The following is a 21,619-nucleotide window of genomic DNA, read 5'->3' on the forward strand; positions in this document are numbered from 1 at the left end:
AAATCAATCATTTCCAGGCCCAGGGACATGTACTAGTCTGTGCCGAACTAAATGCCAGAACCGGACAAGAACATCACACCCTCAGCACACAGGGGGACAAACACCTACCTGGAGGTGACAGTATTCCCTCCCCCATCTGCCCCCCTAGACTATGACAACATAACCAACAAAAACTAGTCATAACTCCAGCAGCTCTGTCGCATGCTGGGTATGTACATAGTCAATGGTAGGCTTCGAGGGGACTCCTATGGTAGGTGTACCCATAGCTCATCCCTTATCACTAACCTCAACCCAGAGTCTCTCAGAGCGTTCACGGTCAGCTCACTGACACCCCTATCAGATCACAGCAAAACCACAGTCTACTTGAACATAGCAATAATCAATCATGAGGCATCAAAGCCAAAGAAACTGAGTAATATTAAGAAATGCTATAACTGGAAGGAATGTAGTGTGGAAACCTACCAAAAAACAATTAGGCAACAACAAATTCAATCCCTTTTAGACGACTTCCTGGAGAAAACTTTCCACTGTAATAGTGAAGGTGTAAACTTGGCAGTAGAAAGCCTCAACAGTATATTTGACCTCTCAGCTTCCCTATCAAATCTAAAAATGTCAAACAGAAACCTGAACAAAATGAACAACAATGACAAATGGTTTGATGAAGAATGCAAAAACCTAAGAAAGAAATTGAGAAACCTGTCCAACCAAAAACATAGAGACCCTGAAAACCTGAGTCTATGTCTTCACTATAGTGAATCACTAAAACAATACAGAAATACACTACGGAAAAAGAAGGAACAGCACGTCAGAAATCAGGTCAATGTAATTGAAGAATCCATAGACTCTAACCACTTCTGGGAAAATTGGAAAACACTAAACAAACAACAACATGAAGAATTATCTATCCAAAATGGAGATGTATGGGTAATCCACTTCTCCAATCTTTTTGGCTCTATAACAAAGAACAAACAGCAAAAACATATACATGATCAAATACAAATCTTAGAATCAACTATTAAAGACTACCAGAATGCACTGGATTCTCCAATTACATTGAATGAACTACAGGACAAAATAAAAACCCTCCAACCCAAAAAGACCTGTGGTGTTGATGGTATCCTCAATGAAATGATAAAATATACAGACAACAAATTCCAATTGGCTATACTTAATATTTTTACCATCATCCTTAGCTCTGGCATCTTCCCCAATATTTGGAACCAAGGACTGATCACCCCAATCCACAAAAGTGGAGACAAATTTGACCACAATAACTACTGTGGGAAATGCGTCAACAGCAACCTTGGGATAATCCTCTGCATTATCATTAACAGCAGACTCATACATTTCCTCAGTGAAAACAATGTACTGAGCAAATGTCAAATTGCCTTTTTGTACGAAAGACCCCGTATTCACCCTGCACACCCTAATTGACAAACAAACAAACAAACCAAAACAAAGGCAAAGTCTTCTGATGCTTTGTTTATTTCAAAAAAGCCTTTGACTCAATTTGGCATGAGGGTCTGCTATACAAATTGATGGAAAGTGGTGTTGGGGGAAAAACATACAACATTATAAAATCCATGTACACAAACAACAAGTGTGCTGTTAAAATATGCAGCACCTAGATCTTCTGCACAGATTCTGCCAGACCTGGGCCCTGACAGTAAATCTCAGTAAGACCAAAATAATGGTGTTTCAAAAAAGGTCCAGTCGCCAGGACTACAAATACAAATTCCATCTAGACACCGTTGCCCTAGAGCACACAAAAAACGATACATGCCTTGGCCTTAACATCAGCCCCACAGGTAACTTTCACAAAGCTGTGAACGTTCTGAGAGACAAGGCAAGAAGTGCATTCTATGCCATGAAAAGGAACATAAAATTCGACATACCAATTAGGATCTGGCTAAAAATACTTCAATCAGTTATAGAACCCATTTCTCTTTATGGTTGTGAGGTCTGAGGTCCGCTCACCAACCAAGAATTCACAAAATGGGACAAACACCAAATTGAGACTCTGCATGCAGAATTCTGCAAAAATATCCTCTGTGTACAACGTAAAACACCAAATAATGCACGCAGAGCAGAATTAGGCCGATACCCACTAATTATCAAAATCCAGAAAATAGCCGTTCAATTCTACAACCACCTAAAAGGAAGCGATTCCCAAACCTTCCATAACAAAGCCATCACCTACAGAGAGATGAACCTGGAGAAGAGTCCCCTAAGCAAGCTGGTCCTGGGGCTCTGTTCACAAACACAAACAGACCCCACAGAGCCCCAGGACAGCAACACAACTAGACCCAACCAAATCATGAGAAAACAAAAAGATAATTACTTGACACATTAGAAAGAATTAACAAAATAACTGAGCAAACTAGAATGCTATTTGGCCCTAAACAGAGAGTGCACAGTAGCAGAATACCTGATCACTGCGACTGACCCAAACTTAAGGAAAGCTTTGACTATGTACAGACTCAGTGAGCATAGCCTTGCTTTTGAGAAAGGCCGCCGTAGGCAGACCTGGCTCTCAAGAGAAGACAGGGTATGTGCACACTGCCCACAAAATGAGGTGGAAACTGAGCTGCACTTCCTAACCTCCTGCCAAATGTATGTCCATATTAGAGACACATATTTCCCTCAGATTACACAGATCCACAAAGAATTCGAAAACAAACCGATTTTGATAAACTCCCATATCTACTGGGTGAAATTCCACAGTGTGCCATCACAGCTGCAATATTTGTGACCTCTTGCCACAAGAAAAGGTCAAACAGTGAAGAACAAACACCATTGGAAATACAACTCATATTTATGTTTATTTATTTTCCCTTTTGTACTTTAACCATTTGCACATCGTTGCAACACTGTATATATACATAATATGACATTTGAAATGTCTTTATTCTTTTGGCGCTTCTGTGAGTGTAATGTTTACTGTTCATTTTTTTGTTTATTTCACTTTTGTATATTATCTACTTCCCTTGCTTTGGCAATGTTAAAATATGCTTCCCATGCCAATAAAGCCCCTTGAATTGAAATTGAATTGAATTGAGAGAGAGACAGAGACAGAGAGAGCAAAATGAGGATGAGAAATTCAGAGGAAGAGAGTAAATGAGTGGGGAAATATTCTGAGAAAGGATAATGAATGCACAGCAGGCCTTCCACACAAATAACCAATTAATTCATTGATGCTAACTCCAACAACGCCATACTATCTACAGCTAAGAGAATATAGCACTACATCTCTAACCCATTTTTAAAAATATAAATCATGCTAGTCATTGGCTTGGTTTGTGATTAAGACTTTTACACCCTGACATAGACTGATAACCTGACATAAAGATTGTGGTTTGGTTCCTGTGTTTCTGTGAGCTGGGTTTCAGCTGGTAGAGTTTGTATGGAGCCCCTTTTCATTATACCCTGGGAGACCAATCAAAAGTTAGCAGTAGCTCCATGCAGACAGAAAAGAGGTCAATGTTACCCCCTCAACATCTCCACATCCCAACCCCCATTCCCCACTTCCTCTCTCTTGCGAACATCATCCACCTCTCTCCCTCTCTCTTCGTCCCTAACATCATCCACCTCTCTCCCTCTCCCTGTCCCTAACATCATCCACCTATCTCCCTCTCCCTCTGTCCCTAACATCATCCACCTCTCTCCCTCTCTCCCTCTCCCTGTCCCTAACATCATCCACCTCTCTCCCTCTCCCTCTGTCCCTAACATCACCCACCTATCTCCCTCTCCCTGTCCCTAACATCATCCACCTCTCTCCCTCTTTCTTTGTCCCTAACATCATCCACCTCTCTCCCTCTCCCTGTCCCTAACATCATCCACCTCTCTCCCTCTCCCTGTCCCTAACATCATCCACCTCTCTCTCCCTGTCCCTAACATCATCCACCTCTCTCCCTCTCTCTCTGTCCCTAACATCATCCACCTCTCTCCCTCTTTCTTTGTCCCTAACATCATCCACCTCTCTCCCCCTCCCTGTCCCTAACATCATCCACCTCTCTCCCTCTCTCTGTACCTAACATCATCCACCTCTCTCTCCCTGTCCCTAACATCATCCACCTCTCCCTCTCTCTTTGTCCCTAACATCATCCACCGCTCTCTCTCTCTTTGTCCCTATCATCATCCACCTCTCCCTCTCTCTTTGTCCCTAACATCATCCACCTCTCTCCCTCTCCCTGTCCCTACCATCATCCACCTCTCTCCCTCTCTCTCTGTCCCTACCATCATCCACCTCTCTCCCTCTCTCTCTCTGTCCCTAACATCATCCACCTCTCTCCCTCTTTCTTTGTCCCTAACATCATCCACCTCTCTCCCTCTCTCTCTGTCCCTATCATCATCCACCTCTCTCCCTCTCTCTCTGTTCCTAACATCATCCACCTCTCTCCCTCTCTCTCTGTCCCTATCATCATCCACCTCTCTCCCTCTCTCTCTGTCCCTAACATCATCCACCTATCTCCCTCTCCCTGTCCCTAACATCATCCACCTCTCTCCCTCTTTCTTTGTCCCTATCATCATCCACCTCTCTCCCTCTCTCCCTGTCCCTAAAATCATCCACCTATCTCCCTCTCTTATTGTCCCTAACATCATCCACCTCTCCCTCTCTCTTTGTCCATAACATCATCCACCGCTCTCTCTCTGTTTGTCCCTATCATCATCCACCACTCCCTCTCTCTTTGTCCCTAACATCATCCACCTCTCTCCCTCTCCCTGTCCCTACCATCATCCACCTCTCTCCCTCTCTCTCTGTCCCTATCATCATCCAACTCTCTCCCTCTCTCTCTGTCCCTAACATCATCCACCTCTCTCCCTCTTTCTCTGTCCCTAACATCATCCACCTCTCTCCCTCTCTCTCTGTCCCTAACATCATCCACCTCTCTCCCTCTCTCTTTGTCCCTAACATCATCCATCTCTCTCCCTCTCTCTCTGTCCCTATCATCATCCATCTCTCTCCCTCTCTCTCTGTCCCTATCATCATCCACCTCTCTCCCTCTCTCTCTGTCCCTAACATCATCCACCTCTCTCCCTCTCTCTCTGTCCCTAACATCATCCACCTCTCTCCCTCTCTCTCTGTCCCTAACATCATCCACCTATCTCCCTCTCCCTGTCCCTAACATCATCCACCTCTTCCCCTCTCTCTTTGTCCCTAACATCATCCACCGCTCTCTCTCTGTTTGTCCCTATCATCATCCACCACTCTCTCTCTCTTTGTCCCTATCATCATCCACCTCTCCCTCTCTCTTTGTCCCTAACATCATCCACCTCTCTCCCTCTCCCTGTCCCTACCATCATCCACCTCTCTCCCTCTCTCCCTGTCCCTAACATCATCCACCGCTCCCTCTCTCCCTGTCCCTAACATCATCCACCGCTCTCTCTCTCTCTGTCCCTATCATCATCCACCACTCTCTCTCTCTTTGTCCCTATCATCATCCACTTCTCCCTCTCTCTTTGTCCCTAACATCATCCACCTCTCTCCCTCTCATCATCCACCTCTCTCCCTCTCTCCCTGTCCCTAACATCATCCACCGCTCCCTCTCTCCCTGTCCCTAACATCATCCACCGCTCTCCCTCTCTTATTGTCCCTAATATCATCCACCTCTCTCCCTCTCTCTTCGTCCCTAACATCATCCACCTCTCTCCCTCTCCCTAACATCATCCACCTATCTCCCTCTCCCTCTGTCCCTAACATCATCCACCTCTCTCCCTCTCTCCCTGTCCCTAACATCATCCACCTCTCCCTCTCTCCCTGTCCCTAACATCATCCACCTATCTCCCTCTCTTATTGTCCCTAACATCATCCACCTCTCCCTCTCTCTTTGTCCATGACATCATCCACCTCTCCCTCTCTCTTTGTCCATGACATCATCCACCGCTCTCTCTCTCTTTGTCCCTATCATCATCCACCGCTCTCTCTCTCTTTGTCCCTATCATCATCCACCTCTCCCTCTCTCTTTGTCCCTATCATCATCCACCTCTCTCCCTCTCTCTTTGTCCCTATCATCATCCACCTCTCCCTCTCTCTTTGTCCCTATCATCATCCACCGCTCTCTCTCTCTTTGTCCCTAACATCATCCACCTCTCCCTCTCTCTTTGTCTCTAACATCATCCACCTCTCTCCCTCTCTCTTTGTCCCTAACATCATCCAACTCTCTCCCTCTCTCTTTGTCCCTAACATCATCCACCTCTCCCCTTATTTCCTTTCCCCCCTCTCTCTCCCTCTCTATCAATGTATCTTCATCCCTCCATCCTACTTTGAAAATGACACTCAGCTGTGATCCACTGGACTCTGAGAAAACATGATTTGGGACTGCTAATTCCTGTTATGTGATTGGACATAGTCAGTAGAGGAACACGGTACTAAGAAAACGGCAAATCCTCCCCCTTCTTTCCATTTCCCTGTCTCCCACTCCCTCTTTCTTTCTCTCTCTCCGCATCACTCAAAATCAAATTCAAAAAGGCTTTATTGACATAGAAAGTGTTACCACATAAATTGCCAAAGCAAACATAAGACGCATATCAAATGAATGATGTCACAGATAGATAATAATAGGAAAAAGAATAATACTCAGTGAGTAATAATATTTTTTTCTCTTTCTCTGCATCTCTCTCTTGCCCTTTTTTTGTTTATTTTCTTCATCACACTGTTCATTCCTCTTTGATGAAGGTCTAGGAGTTCAGAGAGACCTGCTGCGGCTAGGATATCGCTGAATCACAAAGCACCATGGGGTGAACAAACGGTCGTGAAGGCGTGTGTTTATGTGTGCATGTGTGGGTCACGCGCACGTGTGTGTGTGTGTGTGTGTGTGTGTGTGTGTGTGTGTGTGTGTGTGTGTGTGTGTGTGTGTGTGTGTGTGTGTGTACATATGATATCTTCGTCGGTACAGTATGTTTGTATGAATACAGTACCAGTCAAATGCTTGAACACACTCATTCAAGACCTTTTCTTTATTTTTATTTTACATTGTAGAATAATAGTGAAGACATCAAAACTATGAAATAACACATATGGAATCATGTAGTAACCAAAAAAATCTAAATCAAAATCTATTTTATAGTCGAGATTCTTCAAAGTAGCCACCCTTTGCCTTGATGACAGCTTCGCACACCATTGGCATTCCCTCAACCAGCTCATGAGGTAATCACCTGGAATGCATTTCAATTAGCAGGTGTGCCATGTTAAAAGATAATTCGCGGAATTTCGTTCCTTCTTAATGCGTTTGAACCAATCAGTTGTGTTGTGACAAGGTAAGGGTGGTATACAGAAGATAGCCCTATTTGGTGAAAGACCAAGTCCATATTATGGAAAGAACAGCTCAAATAAGCAAAGAGAAACGACTGTTCATCATTACTTTAAGACATGAAGCTCAGTCAATGCGGAACATTTCAAGAACTTTGAAAGTTCCTTCAAGTGCAACTGCAAAAACCATCAAGCACTATGATGAAACTGGCTCTCATGAGGACTGGCACAGGAAAGGAAGACCCAGAGTTACCTCTGCTACAGAGGATAAGTTCATTAGAGATAACTGCACCTCAGATTGCAGCCCAAATAAATGCTTCACAGAGTTCAAGTAACAAACACATCTCAACATCAACTGTTCAGAGGACACTGAGGGAATCAGGCCTTCATGGTCGAATTGCTGCAAAGAAACCACTACTAAAGGACACCAATAAGAAGAAGAGACTTTCTTGGGCCAAGAAACACACGCAATCTTTTTGGACATTAGACCGGTGGAAATCTGTCCTTTGGTCTGTTTAGTCCAAATTTGATTTTTAGTTCCAACCGCTGTGTCTTTGTGAGACGCAGAGTAGGTGAACGGATGATCTCCGCATGTGTGGTTCCCACCGTGAAGGACGGAGGAGGAGGTGTGATGGGGGGGGGGGGGGACAATGACCCAACACACCTCCAGGCTGTGTAAGGGCTATTTGACCAAGAAGCAGAGTGATGGAGTGCTGTATCAGATGACCTGGGCTCCACAATCACCCGACCTCAACCCAGTTGAGATGTTTTGGGATGAGTTGGACCGTTGGAAAAGCATTCCAAGTGAAGCCGGTTGAGAGAATGCCAAGAGTGGGCAAAGCTGTCATCAAGGCAAAGGGTGGCTACTTTGAAGAATCAAAAATATTCAATATATTTTGAGTTTTTTAACACTTGTTTGGTTACTACATGATTCCATATGTGTTATTTTATAGTTTTGATGTGTTCACTACTATTTTACAATGTAGAAAATAGTAAAAAAATTAAGAAAAACCCTTGAATGAGTGGGTGTGCCCAAACGTTTGACTGATACTGTATGTGTAATGTACACCTGCCATACCCAAATATTGAATCTTACCTGTCACTCACCCTCAAACTTGTTTATCGCAAACACAGCCATATCAAACTTTACAGGCCATCAAACTATGACTAATTCAAGTGAAGTACTCACTTCCATGCCAACCCAGCATCCCAGGGAAGGGTTGAAAGCGACTGGGTCATGATGTCATCAAGGAGGCCCCTGATCTGGCAATATGATCCTGGGTACAAATGATGTCACCTTTTGTTTGGCCATTCCATTCAGGGCTATGGAGCGGGAGTGATATGAGTGCCATAGAGGAAAGTCATTTTTCTCCCCATGACTGGCGTGTGAGAAAACCCGCTGTGTGGTGTTGGGGGGGGGGCATTCTAATCAAACTCCACAATAAAAATGCCATCAAACTAAGCTTAACCCCCCTTGCTCAGCCCCCAGTGCTTTCTAATCCCCGCTCCCAAGTCTTGATTCCCCCACAATGACAATTCCTCAGCAGTAAAGCAGGCTTTGAATATAGACCCCCCCCACCCCCTTGGAAACATACACTGCATGGGAAGTGTCACAAAGTTGTTGTCGGTGGGAAAAAGAACTCCAAGGCACTAGGGTTCTGTCTAGGCCTTTTTTATTTAGACACGTGGAGGAATAAACAAAACGAAACAAAGGACTGCCCCTCAGGCACCCCTCCTTTACTTTCTCCCTCCCCCTCTCTCTCTTCTCTCCCTTAAAGAAATGATAATCTGCCATAGGATGTGACCACTTCACCTTTCTCCAAAGCATATGGACGTAAACAAACATAAGCCATACTACTTTGTGTACTCCCTTTGAGCTTCAAAACAACACACGTGTGTCATTAAAAGTCGGTCGTCCTGATATCGTGCTTCACGTGCTCCTGATATCATATGGCTCTTGTCTGTTGAAACCAGACTACAATACAGCACCAATCAGGTTCTCCATGCTGACTTCTACAACTGAAAACCATTACATTTAGACATGGGATTTAGAGTCTAAAAGAATTTCTCATGCCAGTTTACCAGTCTGGTACTGATGCCCGCGCCAGTTCCATGAGATGCCAGTCTCAGTTACTGATCTAGGGGACGTCTGGCCAGTCTGTGGCGTCTTCTCTGACTGTTCACTCCGCAACACCCCTCAACACGACTGGGCTCTCTCCCTCAGCGCTGAGGGTATCAACTACCAACCAATGCGATGGATGATCGATGGATGTTGTGTCAGCGCCGGAGTGCGGTCCATCCAAGTCCCATCACCAGCCAAGTCCACCCTTCCCTTCCCAACCATACCCCACCATCCATACCCCAGCCAAGAGGCAAGCCCAGGCGTTTTCCAACCCAGTGTACGCTCTTCGCGGTGGGGCTGGGTCGGCAGCCATCTGGGCCTTGGCGCTGGTACTACCCAGAGGCTGGAGGCGGAGAAACATCCAAAGAAATACAAACCAGATGGGATGGATGAGCAGAGAGGAGAGCGTGAGTCACTCTCTTTCAACTGGTTAATTTGTCTCTCTTCAGGACTAAGGGGTAGAGGGGGACATCTTTCTTCACACCCTCTCTGTCCCACTCAGCTTTCAGTGGAGGGAGAGGCTTGGGGGTCTTGTCCTCACACCATTTCTTCATATCACGTCCTGCATCAAGAAGAGAGAGGGAGGAAGTGAGCAAAGCGACAAAAACACTCATGTCTGATGTCCTTCCAACATTTCAACTCATTACCATTCATTTGCCATTTCAAGTCATTACCATTCATTTGCCATTTCAAGTCATTACCATTCATTTGCCATTTCAAGTCGATGTTCCGCTAAACGTATGCATAAAATCCCACAGTAAATCTAATGCCACCTCACCGCCAACAGAAACGTAATAGTCCCTGGTGTATGGTACAGTACTTGATGTACGGTAGTTTGTTTGGGATGAGTAAGGTGGCATCACCGTAGCTCTTTAAATACTCAGTTAGTCCTTTGTGCAAGACCGGAGAGGCAAAGAGCTAGACTCCCAAACTCCTCGTCTTCCACCATGTAACACACATACATACACAAACACAGACATGCACGCGCACACACACACACACACACACACACACACACACACACACACACACACACACACACACACACACACACACACACACACACACACACACACACACCGGGGCCGAATTTACTTCACGGCTGTCCTGTTTTCCTGCCATTGCCATGGCAGAGTGTTTGTCACCGAGGAGGTGGCGGTGACCTGGGAGATGAAAGAAGGGATTAGGGAGGAAGCAGGAGAGGTTTCTTCAGTACAGAGGATGGTATCTGTTCTAGTATCTGTTTCCTGTTTCCGGTCACAACTTGCAGACTTGTTTACGCTGCTGTGCGTTTTGTTGCCGATCTTACTTTGCTACCTGACGGTTTTTACTTTTTCATTACGGTATATTTGTACTTTTTCCCTCACTCAACTTTTTTAATTCAAACTTTTCACCCCGGAGGTTTGATCTGGACATGGTTCGTCCGGACTTCAAACAGCCGAAGCTAAGTAACATTGACATGATGCCTTCTAATTGCAGTCGTTGTACTTATAATATACAGGAGAACGATCGCCTTACGGCAAGGATAGCTGTGCTGCAAGCCCAGCTTCAAACGCAATCGTTAGGCAAGGGCAATTTCAGTGTAGGAAAGGATGAAACAGCGTCTGTGCCACCAGTAAGTACAGATAGTAACGTTAGTATAAACCCCCTCGCACGGTCCCCGCAGCCGGACAACTTTCTCATGGCTTCTGGAGGGAAACGCTGTAGGAATGCTCAACCGGTGTCGCTTATTCAGCCGACAGAAACATTCAACCGGTTCTCCCCATTAAGCGAGTCGGAGTCGGAGGCCGTGACTTCTCTGGTCTCTACTCCTCCCGTTGTGGGGTCTGAGACGCCGACGGCTCCCACCATTAGCTCTGACAAATTGAAAACCCTAGTCATTGGCGACTCCATTACCCGCAGTATTAGACTTAAAACGAATCATCCAGCGATCATACACTGTTTACCAGGGGGCAGGGCTACTGACGTTAAGGCTAATCTAAAGACGGTGCTGGCTAAAGCTAAAACTGGCGAGTGTAGAGAGTATAGAGATATTGTTATCCACGTCGGCACCAACGATGTTAGGATGAAACAGTCAGAGGTCACCAAGCGCAACATAGCTTCAGCGTGTAAATCAGCTAGAAAGATGTGTCAGCATCGATTAATTGTCACTGGCCCCCTCCCAGTTAGGGGGAGTGATGAGCTCTACAGCAGAGTCTCACAACTCAATCGCTGGTTGAAAACTGTGTTCTGCCCCTCCCAAAAGATAGAATTTGTAGATAATTGGCCCTCTTTCTGGGACTCACCCACAAACAGGACCAAGCCTGGCCTGTTGAGGAGTGACGGACTCCATCCTAGCTGGAGGGGTGCTCTCATCTTATCTACGAACATAGACAGGGCTCTAACTCCTCTAGCTCCACAATGAAATAGGGTGCAGGCCAGGCAGCAGGCTGTTAGCCAGCCTGCCAGCTTAGTGGAGTCTGCCACTAGCACAGTCAGCGTAGTCAGCTCAGCTTTCCCCATTGAGACCGTGTCTGTGCCTCGATCTAGGTTGGGCAAAATTAAAAATGGCGGTGTTCGCTTTAGCAATCTCACTAGTATAAAGACCTCCTCCATTCCTGACATTATTGAAAGAGATTGTGATACCTCACATCTCAAAATTGGGTTACTTAATGTTAGATCCCTCACTTCCAAGGCAGTTATAGTCAATGAACTAATCACTGATCATAATCTTGATGTGATTGGCCTGACTGAAACATGGTTTAAGCCTGATGAATTTACTGTGTTAAATGAGGCCTCACCCCCTGGTTACACTAGTGAACATACCCCCCGTGCATCCGGCAAAGGCGGAGGTGTTGCTAACATTTACAATAGCAAATTTCAATTTACAAAAAAAAACTATGACGTTTTCGTCTTTTGAGCTTCTAGTCATGAAATCTATGCAGCCTACTCACTCACTTTTTATAGCTACTGTTTACAGGCCTCCTGGGCCATATGCAGTGTTCCTCACTGAGTTCCCTGAATTCCTATCGGATCTTGTAGTCATAGCAGATAATATTGTAATTTTTGGTGACTTTAACATTCACATGGAAAAGTCCACAGACCCACTCCAAAAGGCTTTCGGAGCCATCATCGACTCAGTGGGTTTTGTCCAACATGTCTCTGGACCTACTCACTGCCACAGTCATACTCTGGACCTAGTTTTGTCCCATGGAATAAATGTTGTGGATCTTAATGTTTTTCCTCATAATCCTGGATTATCGGACCACCATTTTATTGTGTTTGCAACAAATAATCTGCTCAGACCCCAACCAAGTAGTATTAAAAGTCGTGCTATAAATTCTCAGACAACCCAAAGATTCCTTGATGCCCTTCCAGGCTCCCTCTGCCTACCCAAGGACGTCAAAGGACAAAAATCAGTTAACCACCTAACCGAGGAACTCAATTTAACCTTGCGCAAAACCCTAGATGCAGTTGCACCCCTAAAAATTAAAAACATCTGTCATAAGAAACTAGCTCCCTGGTATACAGAAAATACATGAGCTCTGAAGCAAGCTTCCAGAAAATTGGAACGGAAATGGCGCCACACCAAACTGGAAGTCTTCCGACTAGCTTGGAAAGACAGTACCGTGCAGTATCGAAGAGCCCTCACTGCTGCTCGATCATCCTATTTTTCCAACTTAATTGAGGAAAATAAGAACAATCCGAAATTTATTTTTGATACTGTCGCAAAGCTAACTAAAAAGCAGCATTCGCAAATGGAGGATGGCTTTCACTTCAGCAGTAATACATTTATGAACTTCTTTGAGGAAAAGATCATGATCATTAGAAAGCAAATTACGGACTCCTCTCTAAATCTGGGTATTCCTCCAAAGCTCCATTGTCCTGAGTCTACACAACTCTGCCAGGACCTAGGATCAAGGGAGATACTAAAGTGTTTTAGTACTATATCTCTTGACACAATGATGAAAATAATCATGGCCTCCAAACCCTCAAGCTGCATACTGGACCCTATTCCAACTAAACTACTGAAAGAGCTGCTTCCTGTGCTTGGCCCTCCTATGTTGAACATAATAAACGGCTCTCTATCCACCGGATGTGTACCAAGCTCACTAAAAGTGGCAGTAATAAAGCCTCTCTTGAAAAAGCCGAATCTTGACCCAGAAATTATAAAAAACTATCGGCCTACATCGAATCTTCCATTCCTCTCAAATTTTTTGGGAAAAAGCTGCCTTCCTGAAGACAAACAATGTATACGAAACGCTTCAGTCTGGTTTTAGACCCCATCATAGCACTGAGACTGCACTTGTGAAGGTGGTAAATGACCTTTTAATGACGTCAGACCGAGGCTCTGCATCTGTCCTCGTGCTCCTAGATCTTAGTGCCGCTTTTGATACCATCGATCACCACATTCTTTTGGAGAGATTGGAAACCCAAATTGGTCTACATGGACAAGTTCTGGCCTGGTTTAGATCTTATCTGTCGGAAAGATATCAGTTTGTCTCTGTGAATGGTTTGTCCTCTGACAAATCAATTGTACATTTCGGTGTTCCTCAAGGTTCCGTTTTAGGACCATTATTGTTTTCACTATATATTTTACCTCTTGGGGATGTCATTCGAAAACATAATGTGAAATTTCACTGCTATGCGGACGACACACAGCTGTACATTTCAATGAAACATGGTGAAGCCCCAAAATTGCCCTCGCTAGAAGCCTGTGTTTCAGACATAAAGAAGTGGATGGCTGCAAACTTTCTACTTTTAAACTCAGACAAAACAGAGATGCTTGTTCTAGGTCCCAAGAAACAAAGAGATCTTTTGTTGAATCTGACAATTAATCTGGATGGTTGTACAGTCGTCTCAAATAAAACTGTGAAGGACCTCGGCGTTACGCTGGACCCTGATCTCTCTTTTGAAGAACATATCAAGACTGTTTCAAGGACAGCTTTTTTCCATCTACGTAACATTGCAAAAATCAGAAACTTTCTGTCCAAAAATGACGCAGAAAAATTAATACATGCTTTTGTTACTTCTAGGCTGGACTACTGCAATGCTCTACTTTCCGGCTACCCGGATAAAGCACTAAACAAACTTCAGTTAGTGCTAAATACGGCTGCTAGAATCCTGACTAGAACCAAAAAATGTGATCATATTACTCCAGTGCTAGCCTCCCTACACTGGCTTCCTGTTAAGGCAAGGGCTGATTTCAAGGTTTTACTGCTAACCTACAAAGCATTACATGGGCTTGCTCCTACCTATCTTTCCGATTTGGTCCTGCCGTACATACCTACACGTACGCTATGGTCACAAGACGCAGGCCTCCTAATTGTCCCTAGAATTTCTAAGCAAACGGCTGGAGGTAGGGCTTTCTCCTATAGAGCTCAATTTTTATGGAATGGTCTGCCTACCAATGTGAGAGACGCAGACTCAGTCTCAACCTTTAAGTCTTTACTGAAGACTTATCTCTTCAGTAGGTCCTATGATTAAGTATAGTCTGGCCCAGGAGTGTGAAGGTGAACGGAAAGGCTGGAGCAACGAACCGCCCTTGCTGTCTCTGCCTTGCCGGTTCCCCTCTTTCCACTGGGATTCTCTGCCTCTAACCCTATTACAGGGGCTGAGTCACTGGCTTACTGGTGTTCTTCCATGCCGTCCATGGGAGGGGTGCGTCACTTGAGTGGGTTGAGTCACTGAAGTGGTCTTCCTGTCTGGGTTGGCGCCCCCCCTTGGGTTGTGCCATGGCGGAGATCTTTGTGGGCTATACTCGGCCTTGTCTTAGGACGGTAAGTTGGTGGTTGGAGACATCCCTCTAGTGGTGTGGGGGCTGTGCTTTGGCAAAGTGGGTGGGGTTATATCCTGCCTGTTTGGCCCTGTCCGGGGGTATCATCGGATGGGGCCACAGTGTCTTCTGATCCCTCCTGTCTCAGCCTCCAGTATTTATGCTGCAGTAGTTTATGTGTCGGGGGGCTAGGGTCAGTCTGTTACATCTGGAGTATTTCTCTTGTCTTATCCGGTGTCCTGTGTGAATTTAAATATGCTCTCTCTAATTCTCTCTTTCTGTCTTTCTCTCGGAGGACCTGAGCCCTAGGACCATGCCTCAGGACTACCTGGCATGATGATTCCTTGCTGTCCCCAGTCCACCTGGCCGTGCTGCTGCTCCAGTTTCAACTGTTCTGCCTGCGGCTATGGAACCCTGACCTGTTCACCGGACGTGCTTGTTGCACCCTCGACAACTACTATGATTATTATTATTTGACCATGCTGGTCATTTATGAACATTTTAACATCTTGACCAGGTTCTGTTATAATATCCACCCTGCACAGCCAGAAGAGGACTGGCCACCCCTCATAGCCTGGTTCCTCTCTAGGTTTCTTCCTAGGTTTTTGGCCTTTCTCGGGAGTTTTTCCTAGGGAGTTTTTCCTAGCCACCGTGCTTCTTTCACATGCATTGCTTGCTATTTGGGGTTTTAGGCTGGGTTTCTGTACAGCACTTTGAGATATCAGCTGATGTACGAAGGGCTATATAAATACATTTGATTTGATGATTTGATTTGAGAGAACAGACGTGTCTAGAGACCTGTCAGCACTGCACTCTTTCATCCCCTTCCTTCCTTTCTCTCTCTCTCTCTCTCTCTCTCTCTCTCTCTCCGTCTTTCTTCACTGTAGCTCTGGTGAAAGGAGGAATAAAAAAAAGTGATCCACCACCAGGCTCCCCTGAGCACTCCTCCTTTCACTACTCCTCCTTTCACTACTCCTCCTTTCACCACTCCTCCTTTCACTACTCCTCCTTTCACTACTCCTCCTTTCACTACTCCTCCTTTCAACTACTCCTCCCTTGTTCATCTCTCTTCCCCTGAGCACTCCTCCTTTCACTACTCCTCTCTTGTTCATCTCTCTTCCCCTGAGCACTCCTCCTTTCACTACTCCTCCCTTGTTCATATTTCTTCCCTTAAGCACTCTGCACACACGTTCAAAGAGTAAAATAGAATTTACCCCATATAGAAGGATGTTGTCAGCGTTTGGCACCTGTCTTCACACTCCAAGAGAAAGTTAGAGAGTATGTGAGAGTGAGAAAACAGATTCGCTGAGTGTGTGTAGATATGCAGGAGCACATGGGGCCCACCTGGAGGGCATATTTCCAGCCCATCATAGAACACAACAGAACAGATATAAAACCTCCATGTTAGCCACAGAGCCAGGACCTTTTCATGAGCTAGGCCTGGTATGTCAGTAGAGCAGGCGAGAGGGAGAGGGAGAGAGAGAGAGAAACAGAGAGAGATACTGTAGTGTCAGGTCCAGGCCAGTAAATGTCATTGTAAGGAAGGAGAATCAAAGCCTGTGTCGTCTATAACGTTAAACTCAGAGCACCCAAGACCTGCACCTCATTTGAAGGGAAATCTCTATAACCAATAACCATTAAAGCAATCTATAACCATTAAAGCAATATGTCACCTTCTAAAAGGAGGTCAAATGTTTATCGGATTATGTGGTACTTTAGGTATCTTTGATTGATTGTTTTACAAATATGTGAAGTGCTGAATGATGTGCCATGATGATCAATGGATTACGTGCCATGAACACAATGGATTAAATCCATGGTTAACTACGTCATCATGTAAGTATGAGGATTCATTGTGTGAACCAAAAGGTGACATCAGTTTGACATTCTACCGGTTCCTTACCGGAATTCCCTGTTGTTTCATTTTCTCCAGGCATTCTGACTCGCCAAGGCATTTCTTACGCACCTGAGAGATAGAAAAGAGAAAATATGCTTGATTAGAAATGTCCTAATCTTCGGGCATTGTCACTTTCGTTTCGCATGCCTTTTTCTGAGAATCAAAAAGTATGAGCATGTGGTTTGTATTTGTTATTGTACTATAACTGTGGCCTATTGTGTGGATGATGACATCATGATTTAGCAATATCCTGAGCGTGAGAAAATGATCATGTTTAATTACAAAGTTGTTAAATTGGTTTACCATCCAAAAAGCAGTGAAGGTCGAAATATTCTACCTTCACCCTGTTGTTCCCATTGTGCTCTCTCCCCATCTGAAAACAAAACAGAATCGTCCAACCACTTTCAGCAGTGCTAACCAGTTGCCCTGACAACCAATACAGCGTTTCCAAGAAAACAAGAAAGTGAGAGAGCACTTCACTCGAAGAACCCCCAGCAAAGCTATTCAGTCCAGGAGTTAGCCTGGTCGAGAAATATGCTAATAGAAAACAGCACAGGGGTAAAACAGGGACAAACAGAGAGTTATTTATCATGCTGTTAAATGTTCTAAGACAACTCTACATACTCCCCAGGAATGGTCTGTAGAGAGTTACAAAACAACAGCCTGAATTTAGGCAAAGATTTCACCCTTGACCCCTTCAGAAAAGTGACTCAACGAACGTCCAGTCACAGAAATGTCAGCAGCAAGCCTTATGCCTGCCTCTTCATAAACCGGAGCCTTCTGGCCCTATCTTGTACAACACCCAATGGTGCCAATCCAATCCATTGAGCTCCATGATTCTGTATTCATTTCTATGGTTAAATCTGCCATGCTGACTCATTCCCATCAGGAGGCAAGCATACTACGACAACGACGAGTCAGTGTCAGTCTGAACCCGACCAGAACCGCAGCTCCCTGCTCCCTCCCTCTCCCTGTGTGTACGGAGTGTCCTGTACTGCACTGTATATATATACACTGAAGATCATTGCTCCCTCGGGACACACTGGTTGTGTCTCAAATAGAACCCTTTTCCCTATATAGTGCCCTACTCTTGACGAGATTCCTGTGAGCCCTGGTCAAACGCAGGGCACTATGTAGGGGATAGGGTGCCCATTTGGGATATATTGAATCACTCACCACGCTGATGGCTCTGGAGGGCAGCTTGCCGTCCTAGCAACCACCACCAATAAGAGTAAACCCAAGGAGAGAGCGTCTCAGACCGCACCCCCACCCCAGCCACCCCCGCCACAGCCAATCACAACAAACCAACTAACTAAAAACACAGCCTGTTTTGTACTTTCTTTTTTGGGGAGGGATGTTCATTTCTCTCTCATGGGTAGAGAGGGTATTACATAAAACATCTGGTGCAACCAACTATTAGATAACTATCCCTGTAACATGATCCTACCCCTGAGATACAAAGCTAGGGTCAGAATGATTTAACAGAGAGCACAGTAGCCTATAGCCCTCATCAATATCCTCTTAAAAAGGTAGAAAACATTCACACAGACCAGGGCGTGGTCACCGAGCCTTCAAGGAGCAGTACTCCACAACCCTACTGGTCCTAACCCCACTGGCCCATAACCCCACTGGCCCATAACCCTACTGGCCCATAACCCCACTGGCCCATAATCCCACTGGCCCATAATCCCACTTGTCATAACACCACTGGCCCATAATCCCACTTGTCATAACACCACTGGCCCATAACCCCACTGGCCCATAATCCCACTGGTCCTAACTCCACTGGCCCATAACCCTACTGGCCCTTACCCATCTGGCACTTACCCCACTGGCCCTACCTCACCCCCACAGGCCATACCTTACTGGGCCTAACCCCAAAGTACCTACCTCACTGGGCCTAACCCCACAGGCCCTATCTCACCCCCACAAGCCCTACCTCACTGGGCCTAACCCCACAGTACCTACCTCACTGGGCCTAACCCCACAGGCCCTACCTCACCCTCACATGCCCTACCTCACTGGCCCTAACCCCACAGGCCCTACCTTACCCCCACAAGCCCTACCTCACTGGCCCTAACCCCACAGGCCCTACCTCACCCCCACAGGCCCTACCTCACTGGGCCTAACCCCACTGGCCCTACCTCACCCCCACAGGCCCCCGCCTACCTCACTGGGCCTAACCCCACAGGCCCTATCTCACCCCCACAAGCCCTACCTCACTGGGCCTAACCCCACAGGCTCTACCACACCCCCACAGGCCCTACCTCACTGGCCCTAACCCCACAGGCCCTACCACACCCCCACAGCCCTACCTCACCCCCACAGGCCCCACCTCACTGGGCCTAACCCCACAGGCCCTACCTCACCCCTACAGGCCCTACCTCTCTGGCCCTAATCCCACTGGCCCTACCTCACCCCCACAGGCCATACCTTACTGGGCCTAACCCTAAAGTACCTACCTCACTGGGCCTAACCCCACAGGCCCTATCTCACCCCCACAAGCCCTACCTCACTGGGCCTAACCCCACAGTACCTACCTCACTGGGCCTAACCACACAGGCCCTACCTCACCCTCACATGCCCTACCTCACTGGCTCTAACCCCACAGGCCCTACCTTACCCCCACAGGCCCTACCTCACTGGCCCTAACCCCACAGGCCCTACCTCACCCCCACAGGCCCTACCTCACTGGCCCTAACCCCACAGGCCCTACCACACCCCCACGGGCCCTACCTCACTGGCCCTAACCCCACAGGCCCTACCTCACCGCCACAGGCCCTAACCCCACAGGCCCTACCACACCCCCACAGCCCCACAGGCCCTACCACACCCCCACAGGCCCTATCTCACTGGCCCTAACCCCACAGGCCCTACCACACCCCCACAGGCCCTACCTCACTGGCCCTAACCCCACAGGCCCTACCTCACCGCCACAGGCCCTAACCCCACAGGCCCTACCACACCCCCAGGCCCTACCTCACTGGGCCTAACCCCACAGGCCCTACCTCACCCTTACAGGCCCTACCTCACTGGCCCTAATCCCACAGGCCCTACCTCACCCCCACAGGCCATACCTTACTGGGCCTAACCCTAAAGTACCTACCTCACTGGGCCTAACCCCACAGGCCCTATCTCACCCCCACAAGCCGTACCTCACTGGGCCTAACCCCACAGTACCTACCTCACTAGGCCTAACCCCACAGGCCCTATCTCACCCCCACAAGCCCTACCTCACTGGGCCTAACCCCACAGGCCCTACCTCACCCTCACATGCCCTACCTCACTGGCCCTAACCCCACAGGCCCTACCTTACCCCCACAGGCCCTACCTCACTGGCCCTAACCCCACAGGCCCTACCTCACCCCCACAGGCCCTACCTCACTGGGCCAAACCCCACAGGCCCTACCTCACTCCCACAGGCCCTACCTCACTGGGCCTAACCCCACAGGCCCTACCTCACCCCCACAAGCCCTACCTCACTGGGCCTAACCCCACAGTACCTACCTCACTGGGCCTAACCCCACAGGCCCTATCTCACCTCCACAAGGCCTACCTCACTGGGCCTAACCCCACAGGCCCTACCTCACCCTCACATGCCCTACCTCACTGGCCCTAACCCCACAGGCCCTACCTTACCCCCACAGGCCCTACCTCACTGGCCCTAACCCCACAGGCCCTACCTCACCCCCACAGGCCCTACCTCACTGGGCCTAACCCCACAGGCCCTACCTCACCCCCACAGGCCCTACCTCACTGGGCCTAACCCCACAGGCCCTACCTCACCCTCACATGCCCTACCTTACTGGCCCTAACCCCACAGGCACTACCTTACCCCCACAGGTCCTACCTCACTGGCCCTAACCCCACAGGCCCTACCTCACCCCCACAGGCCCTACCTCACCCCCACAGGCCCTACCTCACTGGGCATAACCCCACAGGCCCTACCTCACTGGCCCTAACCCCACAGGCCCTACCTCACTGGCCCTAACCCCACAGGCCCTACCTCACTGGCTCTACCCCATTTGCCCTAACCCCACAGCCCCTACCTCACTGGCCCTACCCCATTGGCCCTAACCCCACAGGCCCTACCTCACTGGCCCTAACTCTAAGCCAACCCCCTGGACTAGCCCAGCTCCAGCCATGGCTAGGTGCATATTCCATTTCCTTTGTTAAAGCAGTCATGTGAGACGTACACCCTGGTCCACGCAGCTTCCTGTTAAAATCAGATTACTGCCCTGCTATTGGCTGTGCTCCTGTGTTCATGTTCATTGGGCTAGACTAAGTTAGACTGGGCAGTACTAGTGAGGTAAACCGTAACAAGGCCTAATCATATTTGTCTAGGCCAGCACTGTCTCTCCACAGACTGAAGTCTACACTACACTACAGACGTCATACGCTCAGATTACTGTAACCATGTCAATGAGCCAAGCACCCTATCCAAACCACTTCCTAGTTTTGCTCACATGAAACACTGCTCCTCATTTGTTGTCCACTGCAACCAATATAGGAAATATGGACTCAAGTTTGATACATTTGCCAATGAACACATTTTCCCAACAATCCTCCTTCCCCTGCCGATACCAAACTAAGGCC

At 47.2% G+C, this 21,619-nt stretch overlaps 1 long non-coding RNA gene across 2 annotated transcripts in view; it reads right to left on the reverse strand.

Moving 5' to 3' along the window:
- Positions 1-8,181: 8,181 nt before the first annotated feature.
- LOC106579009 (uncharacterized) overlaps positions 8,182-21,619 on the reverse strand; it is an 83,269-nt gene continuing 69,831 nt past the window's right edge. The window contains exons 1-3 of one of the 2 annotated variants that reach the window (XR_006760733.1): positions 17,327-18,249; positions 17,030-17,092; positions 8,182-9,933 (exon numbers count right to left, since the gene is read on the reverse strand). This is a non-coding gene — a long non-coding RNA (uncharacterized lncRNA). Of the gene's footprint in view, positions 9,934-17,029; positions 17,093-17,326; positions 18,250-21,619 lie in introns of those variants that run through there. The other variant, XR_001322564.2, reaches the window with a different exon arrangement.

This window comes from Salmo salar, chromosome ssa19 (genome assembly GCF_905237065.1).
Source record: "Salmo salar chromosome ssa19, Ssal_v3.1, whole genome shotgun sequence".
NCBI classification, from domain to species: domain Eukaryota; kingdom Metazoa; phylum Chordata; class Actinopteri; order Salmoniformes; family Salmonidae; genus Salmo; species Salmo salar.